Source organism: Bubalus bubalis, chromosome 10 (assembly GCF_019923935.1).
Source record: "Bubalus bubalis isolate 160015118507 breed Murrah chromosome 10, NDDB_SH_1, whole genome shotgun sequence".
Taxonomy (NCBI): Eukaryota; Metazoa; Chordata; class Mammalia; order Artiodactyla; family Bovidae; genus Bubalus; species Bubalus bubalis.
In genome coordinates this window covers 67643465-67651282 of record NC_059166.1, presented here as the reverse complement: position 1 = coordinate 67651282, position 7818 = coordinate 67643465, and the positions used below count along the sequence as shown (strand labels likewise).

Below are 7818 nucleotides of genomic sequence, written 5' to 3'. Positions count from 1 at the left end.
TGAACTTTAATTCCACATAAGTTGATTAGTTTGGAGTATAGCATGGAGCAGAGCAGACACAGCCTCTCATTCATTCAATAGGTATTTTTTGAGTTCCTATCACGTGCTAGGCATGTGAAACATCAGTGAACAAAAGAGACAAGAAATCTTTATGGAGCTTACATTTTATATTAGGGAGAAAAACAAAATTTAACAAATAAGCAGTAATTTATCTTTTTACCTTTTCATACTGTTCATTGGGTTCTTGAAGCAAGAATACTGGAATGGTTTGCCATTCCCTTCTCCAGTGGGCTTCCCTGGTGGCTCAGAGGTTAAAGTGTCTGCCTGGAATGCGGGAGACCCAGGTTCGATCCCTGGGTCAGGAAGATCCCCTGGAGAAGGAAATGGCAGCCCACTCCAGTACTCTTGCCTGGAGACTCCCATGGAGGGAGGAGCCTGGTAGGCTACAGTCCATGGGGTCGCAAAGAGTCGGACACGACTGAGCGACTTCACTCACTCACTCACTCACTCACTCTCCAGTGAAAGAGAAGAGTGAAAAAGCTAGGTTGATACTCAGCATTAAAAAAACTAACATCATGGCAGCCCGTTCCATCACTTCATGGCAAATAGATGGGGGGGAGAAGTGGAAACAGTGACACATTTTATTTTCTTGGACTTCAAAATCACTGCAAATGGTGACTGCAGTCATGAAATTAAAAGACACTTGCTCCTGGAAGAAAAGCTATGACAACCTTAGACAGTGTTACTATAAGGCAGAGACTTCACTTTGCTAACAAAGGTCTCCATAGTCAAAGCTAGGTTTTTTTCCAGTAGTCATATACAGATGTGAGAGTTGGATCATAAAGAAGGCTGGGCACTGAAGAACTGATACCTTCAAATTGTGGTGCTATGGAGTACTTTTGAGAGTCCCTTGGAGAGCAAGGAGATCAAACCAGTCAATCCTAAAAGAAATCAACCTGAATATTCATTGGAAGGACTGAGGCTGAAGCTCCAATTCTCTGGTCACCTGATGGGAAGGGCTGACTCATTGGAAAAGACCCTAATGCTGGGAAAGAGTGAGGGCAGGAAGAGGGTGACAGAGGATGAGATTGTTGGATGGCATCACCAACATTGTTGGATGGTATAAGTGTGCAAACTGGGAGGTAGTGAAGGACAGGGGAGCCTGATGTGCTGCAGTCCATGGAGTTGCAAAGAGTTGGGCATGACTTAGCAACTGAACAATAACAACAAGCAGATTATATGGAATACTAGCAGTACATTAAGTGTTGGGAAGGGGGTGGGTCTGGAACAAAGTAAGGGGGATGTGAGTGCAGGGTTTAAATTCTATATAGGAGGGCAGGAAAGGCCTTGCTCGCTGAGAAGATAAACTTTGAGCAGATTTGAAGAAGTGAGGGATTTGATAAGGTGCTTCTAACCTAACAAGAGAAGTAAAAATTGAACAAAAAGATCACAAATAGGTAAGTAATTATAAATAATAACATGTGCTCTGAAGGAAAATTTGGGTTCTATAAGATAGTTTAGTTAAGAGGGTTTAAGAAGGCCACTTTAAAGTAGGAAACCTAAAGAGGAAACCTAAAGTATACGTAGGCTTTAGCCTGGTAAAGAGGTGGAGGGTTATGTTCAGATGGAGGAAAGCCCCTGAGGAGGGAAGAGTTCAAATGGATTTGGGGGGAAGGTCAAGAGATTGGTTTGGACATGTTTTTGGATGCCTTTAAAATATCCTAGTGGAAGAGTTAAGTGTGCAGATGTAAGAGTCTGGAGCTCAGAGTTTGGTTTGGAATGTAAATAGAGATATGTGATCATTCTATATGTAAATACTTTCTGAAGCCAAGTCATGAACGTACACCAAGAGAGTGCAGAAGCACACCCTAAATACCTTCTGCCTTAAGAGGCTGGGTAGATATTTGTCAGTTATACCTTAATAAAGCATAGCATAATTTAACAAAGTAATAAAATAATTGAACAGTAAAAACAAAAAGAGAGTGAGGCTGGGTAGAAAAGGAGGCTAGCTGGCAAAGAAGATTGAGAAGGAACCTCTAAGAAGACAGAAAACCAGAAGAGTGTGGGGTCTGGAAAATCAGTGAAGACAGTGTCTCAGGGAGTGGTTAGTTTTGTCAAATGCTGTTGAGAGGTCAAATAAAAGACTGAAAAGTTTCCATTGGTTGTTGCTGGTTACAGAACAGTGTTCTGTATGCAGAATATAGAAGTAACTAGTTACGGGCTGCAGAGCAGTTTTTATCTTACATTGAAAGTGGAATCCAGATTTAGTATGTTGAACAGTCAATGGGAGGTAAAGAAGATGACAATATAAATAGTCCCTTCTTTATGAAGTTTGACTGGGTAGAGGGTGTAGATAGACAGGGAAGTAGCTGTAAAGGGATGATAGAATATTTTTTGTTTGGATTTGGGTTGACTTGGATGGAAGATAATAGAGCAAAGTTGACTGCTCTGAAAATTAATCCAGTAAAGGGAAATGTAACCAGTGTAACATTGAAAAGGAATAATGAATGGAATGAGGCCCCTAAGAATGCAGGAGGGGATGGAGATATAGGGCACATGCTGAGATACTGAATTTTGAAAGACTTTGCTCCTTTCCTGTGACAGAAGAGGATGGTCAAGATTGACTCCCAGGAAGATGAGAGGTTTTCCTTCTGATGGTTTCTACTTGCCTTTGAAATTCATCAGCTAAGGGTGAAGAAGAGAAGTTTGAGTTTGATTATGTTACAGAAGATAGGAAATAGTAATTGGGAAGCACAGGATTGAGACTTTTGGGTATAGTAAGATTTTAAAGCAATAATGAGTGCCCATTTGATGTTAATAAATCCCGATGATGATTACTCAGTATATCAGAGTTTCTCTCTTGGTATAAACTCTTAAAATTATTTAATTTTGGCTGTACTGTGTCTTTGTTGCTGCATGCAGATTCTGCCTAGCTGCAACGAGCAGGGGCTACTCTAGTTGTGGTGAGCGGGCTTCTCGTTGTGGTGGCTTCTTTTGTTGCAGAGCACAGGCTCTAGGGTGTGTGGGCTTCAGTAGTTGAGACTCCTGGACTCTAGAGCGTAGGCTCAATAGTTGTGGCACACGGGCTTAGCTGCTCTGTGGCATGTGGTATCTTCCTAGATCAGGGATCAAATCTCTGTCTCCTGCATTGGCATTCTATGCCACTGAGCCACCAGGGAAGCCCTCATACAAACTCTTAACTGAATAGTCATATTTATTACAATCCTCTTTAAGATTACCAGCTATTCACTTTCCCAGCTTATACCCAATTTTTCAAAATTATAGTTGATTTACAATGCTGTGTCACTTACTGCTCTATAGCAAAGTGACTCTGTTATACACACACACACACACACATACACACACAGCCTTTTTCATATTCTTTCTTGTATGGTTTATCACAGGCTATTGAATATAGTCTCCTGTGCTGTACAGTATAGCCCCTTGTTGTTTATCCATTCTATATGTACCAGTTTGCATCTTCTAATGTCAAACTGACAATGCAACCCTCTCCAGCCTTGCCACCCCCTTGGCAAACACGAGTCTATTCTCTGTGTCCCTGATTCTGTTTCTGTTTCATAGATAGGTTCATTTGTGTCATAGTTTAGATTGCACATATAAGTGATATCATGTGGGATTTGTCTTTCTGACTTACTTTACTTAGTATGATATTCTCTAGTTGCATCCAGGTTGCTGCAAATGGCATTATTTCGTTCTTTTTATGGTTGAATAGTATTCCATTGTATATATGTACCACATCACTATCCATTCATCTGTTGATGGACATTTATGTTGTTTCCACGTCTTGGCCATTGTGAATAGTGCTGCTACTAATTGTATGATGCCTATACCATCAGTATCTGCACAAAAATATAGATTAAACTGACTGCTTTTATAAAGCTCTATTTCAATTAATCCTGTATGGTTTTGTACAGATATATATAAACAGAATGGAGTAGGGAAGAGAACCTACTAGGCACTAGGTACTGTACTGTGGGAGCTTGTGCTAGGCTTCTATTTCACCCTTACAGCAGACCCATGGACTTGAATAATTATCCCCATTTTACAGATTTGGAAATTGATGTTCAGTAAGATTTGGAAAGTGAAATTCAACTACTGTGTTAACCATTGTCTTTTGAGGGCTATCTGATTTTAGGAATCTAATAAAATTTCAAATGATAGTAATAGCACAATGGAATCTCATAGTAGGGGCTTCATTAATTTTTTTTTTTCAGTATTGTGAGAATACTTTTATTTTATTTATTTATTTATTTTAAAATTTTATTTTATTTTTAATTTTTTAATAGGTACCGTGTACTGAATGGAGAAGGCGATGGCACCCCACTCCAGTACTCTTGCCTGGAAAATCCCATGGACAGAGGAGCCTGGTAGGCTGCAGTCCATGGGGTCGCTAAGAGTCAGACACGACTGAGCGACTTCACTTTCGCTTTTCACTTTCATGCATTGGAGAAGGAAATGGCAACCAACTGCAGTGTTCTTGCCTGGAGAATCCCAGGGACGGGGGAGCCTGGTGGGCTGCCGTCTATGGGGTCGCACAGAGTCGAACACGACTGAAGCGACTTACCAGCTTACCAGCATGTACTGAAACGTTAAACTTTGCTTTTGTGTTCTTTATTAACTATCCAATAACACTCAAATAGAAAGATTTCTTTCATGGTTGGGAAATATCAGCGTCACTGGTTATCTGATCTGAAGACTCAAGGATTAACACACCTACAAAAGGAATGAAGTTTCTGGAATGTTAGATCCCCTCCAGATACTTAGGTGATTACTACAAAACCACTGGAAGCTTGAGTATGTTTCTGATTACTGCTCTTCAGGCATATTGATTAACTTAGCAAGATTTTTTATATTTGAAAAACTTACCGAAGGGTAAGATACATTCTAGGTGATAGAAAGATTAAAGAAAAAAAAGGAAGAAAACAAAATTTTAAAGAAAAAAGTTTTTGCCAGAAATTTTGAATCAAAGCTTATCTATAGTAGCATTCCCTAGAAGTTGCAGTATTTACCCTTCAAGGGACAGGCTGAAAACTTTCCATGTCAGCTTTTGAAAGACCTGAGTTAGAAGGGAGAGATAAACAGGCAAGTAAATAAAGAAAAGCAATCAAAGTTAACATTAAAAGGATCAGGTTCCTAGTCTTACAGAGTTATCTAATTAACTAGTTAGCCAGAAGGGACAGTAGAAAATTCACATGGAAAAAAGTTGACTCTTCAGTGTGATAGCATAGGAACCATGTAAAGGTTAGTTTTTCATTGTTATTTTAAAGACATAAATACTTTCTGATATTAAAAAGTAGATTAAATCCCTGGCTAGAATGAGATACTTAAACTATTCTATGGCTCAAGAAATTAAATTATAAAATTATATTAAATATCTTTATTACAAATAATAATGGCATCTTTAAAAAAATGATATGTTAACCTTTAGAAATCACTTGTTGCAATCAATAAATTGACAAGTTTTTATTAAGCTACTACTAAACCAGACCTCTGTAAGACCCCCTCCGTGTAATGGACATTTCAGTGTCTTCAGTGCTCTGTTGGGCTTTCTGATGGAATGATTGGGCAGAATGCTGACATTCATTTGCTCAGCTGGTCTTTATTAAGTTTCTACTTTACACCAGGCACTGGGTAATAGCACTTTGCCTATGATCGCTCACCGAATCCCCAGAGGTTACGTAATATGCTCAGATTTTTGTTGCTTGTAAGTGGTCTGGGCTGGATTGGGTTGTGAATCCAGCTCTTAGTGGTTCCAAAGCTTCTGGCACTGTTTCCCTGGATACCATGCTGTCTTACAGTAAGAATTTTATGGGATGTTTCCAGTTCTCCTGGAAGTTATAAAAATGCCCAAGAGACACTAAAAATTAACTAAAAGGCATTCAAGTTCATTTATGCATTGTGAGAGAAATACTTAGGGCCAGGTATAAAATGAGAATTAGTATTCAAAAAATCACACACACACACACACACACACACACACTCACTCAGAACATGAAAGATCCGATTCTTGAACCTGGCACCATCCTTAGAAACTTTATCCATAATGTAGTTATTGCAGAGTAGATACTGGTATAATTAAATTAAAACATGGTTAAGTTGCACTCAGAACTTACCTTTATCTTTTCTGGAGACAAAAATGTGAGTCTGGGTGAGGGCAGAGTGAAGCCATTGGAATGTAGGTAAAATAGAGTGTAGAACTCAAGAGAGGAAGTTACTGTTGGGAAGGAAATCAAGATATGAGATGTGTCTGGGAGCTGAGACCAGAGATGAGAAGGTGCAGACCTTCACAGCACCACTGTGGGAAGTCTGTGAGCATTCCTGGGAAGAAAGAAAATTGTAACAGAGAATGTAGGGGTGATAAGAATGGGGTATTCTTCCATTAAGTCTGCAATTGAAATTTGATGTATATTTTGGTTGTATGTGCTGCATAGCTCAGTTGTGTCTGACTGTTTGCAATCCCATGGACTGTCGCCCCCCCGCCAGGTCCCTCTGTCCATGAAATTTTCCAGGCAAGAATACTGAAATGGGTTGCATTTCCTCCTCCAAGGGGATCTTCCTGACCCAAGGATCCTACCCATGTGTCCTGTATCTCCTGCATTGGCAGGCAGATTCTTTCCATTGTGTCACCTGGGAAGCCTCTTTGGTTGTACAATAGGTTTTAAAATGTAAAGCAGTATTACGTATATTTCATTTGATACAGTAAATTCAGGCATCAGTTAATTCCCAGTTATAAGAGAGCTGAATAATTTGCCTGAAGTCCTACATATGGCTGCTCACACCAGCCAGTATCTTGTGGTCGGCTGGGACAGGCAGGGACTGTCTCAATGGCTCTTCCTGCTGTCTCTGCCCTTGTGAAGCATTTTTCTGCTCCCATTCCACCTTAATAACTTAATAAAAAGAGAATCATGCCACATTTCAATTGATTTTGAGTTTTATTCTCATCACTTCAAATATTACTTCTATGCTAGGGACGTTAAAATAAGAAATTCCTGTCCTAACTGCTACCCCACATTCCAGATCTGTATTTTCTGCTATATTATTACTGATCTGGGAGTTGCTGTGGGTATTTCTCACCACTCCCTCAAACTCAGGTTATCATTTTCCCACCTAAACCAGCATCACATTATGAAAGAATTTCTTTGGTTTTCTTGAAGACATTTTGACTCATTCCTCTCCTTCACTTTCCAGGCTAAGAATAGAACCATATGTAAGACCTTCTTCAAGATTCAGTATGACCAAACTAGTCTGCTACCAATTAGAATTAAAAACTAAAACTACTGGTTCCATGTTATGTATGTATGTATGTCTGAGTCCCTTTCCTGTTCACCTGAAATTATCACAACGTTGTAATTGGCTATACCACAATACAAAATAAAAAGTTAAAATAAAAAAAAAAAACTAAAACAAACTAACCATCTAAAACAAAACCTGAAGCTTTTACGTGTTTGGTCAGCCCATAAACTTCTCTTTCCATCTCTACTATCTTTCTTTCACATTTTGAACACAGTTTTCCTATGTTGACTATTCTCTCTTTAAAATTACCATTCATTAGACTTTATAAAATATAAAAATAATTCCGTAACAAGGAAAGTACTGGGATTTTCATTGTATAATTTATTGAAACTCAGAATACCCCATAGAGCATCTTTCTCAAGTTATGTTGATTTTTTTCCTTTCAAAAATCTTTCATATTTTCTCAATACGTGGTAAAACTGATGTGAAGATATTTAATGCGTCTGCCTAAATTACCTCATTGCTAGTTTCTCCCCTTTGTAGGGCAGTCTATGCCACAAATAT

General features: G+C 38.9%; 1 non-coding gene across 1 annotated transcript; it reads left to right on the top strand.

The window, feature by feature from the left end:
• Nucleotides 1-293: 293 nt before the first annotated feature.
• TRNAS-GGA lies at nt 294-366 on the top strand. Its single transcript has one exon. It is a non-coding gene; the product is annotated as a tRNA-Ser (tRNA).
• Nucleotides 367-7818: the final 7452 nt, after the last annotated feature.